The following is a 1,321-nucleotide window of genomic DNA, read 5'->3' on the forward strand; positions in this document are numbered from 1 at the left end:
TTAAGAATGGTAATGAGGAATGTCCTAGAACAGAGGCCTCCAACTTTTGGGGCACCAGGGACCGGTTCTATAGAGAAATATTTTTCTGCGGACCGGAGGGGGCGTGGTTTCGTGTGCTGCCTGCATCCCGCGGATGGGGCTTCCCTTGTTTGCGCGGCCCGGTTGCTGGCATGCCACGGTCTGGTGCCGGTCTATGGACTGGGGGTTGGGGACCCTGTCCTAGAAGTGAGATAAAACTTCCTGACAAGACAATCAACCAGTGAAACAGCTTACCCCCAGAAATCGTAGGCGCTCCATCACTGGAAATTTTTAAAAAGAGACTGGACACTCACCTGTCTGAGATGGTATAGGTCCTCCTGCTTGAGCAGGGGGCTAGACTAGAAGACCTCCAAGGTCCCTTCCAGGTCTATTCTATTCTAACATTCTAACTTTGGGAATTGGTAGAATATATAATGTAACTTTATTGCTCTATTTGTGTAGAACCATCATTTAAAACATAAGAGTATTTTGGAACTTTTAAGGAATTTCACAGTGTCCCCCTTATAGGGTTTCCTTAAATTAAGATTCCTTGTTCTAGCTATTAAAGGTGAAAGAACGTTAACCACTCATTTACGCCAACAGCAGCATAGCATTTAGATTCAAACCTAGAAGTTAGTTCCATGTCTGATTTCCTGTAGAATCATAAGAAAGCAGGAAAGACTCAAGAATGTAGAAAAGAAGGTTATATTACATCAGAAATAGGAGATCTGGCATTTTCTGAATATTTTGGTCTGTCATCCTGACCATTAATGACTTTGTTTTTCTGACAAGTGGATGTTTTTCTGACAAGTGGATGTTTTTCTGACAAGTGGATGTTTGGTACGGTAATTGTCTTCAGCCATCAAGAGAGGACTACCATTGTATACAGTTTAAAATGATAGTGGGGGAGGGTATTCAGAGAATAACCCATGCAGGTGGTTGTGATTTTTAAGATACTACTCTATATGTCCGCACACTTTTTCCTTAAGATCTGTGATGTTTTCAGAATATGAGTGTATGCTGAATGCTGAAATAGTCTTAACTGCTTTGTTACAAAAAAGTCAAACTGAGAGTCATGAGTTTGTAATGGAATTAAAATTAAATAACTGGTCCAGAATGCGGCCGCGCGGGCGGTGTTGGGAGGGACTCGTCGCTCCCATGTAACACCGCTTCTGCGCGAGCTGCACTGGTTGCCAGTGGTCTTCCGAGTGCGCTTTAAGGTGTTAGTTACCACCTTTAAAGCGCTTCATGGCATCGGACCTGGTTACCTCCGAGACCGCCTTCTGCCACAGATTCCCTCCCA

General features: G+C 43.8%; 1 protein-coding gene across 1 annotated transcript in view; it reads left to right on the forward strand.

The window, feature by feature from the left end:
* The window catches only part of BMP2K (BMP2 inducible kinase), a 60,265-nt gene that overhangs the window by 14,923 nt on the left and 44,021 nt on the right, over positions 1 to 1,321 (forward strand). The gene's annotated exons all lie outside the window — the stretch shown is intronic.

The sequence above is a fragment of the Protobothrops mucrosquamatus genome, unplaced genomic scaffold, assembly GCF_001527695.2.
Source record: "Protobothrops mucrosquamatus isolate PMUCROS unplaced genomic scaffold, P.Mucros_1.0 scaffold3, whole genome shotgun sequence".
Lineage (NCBI taxonomy): Eukaryota > Metazoa > Chordata > Lepidosauria > Squamata > Viperidae > Protobothrops > Protobothrops mucrosquamatus.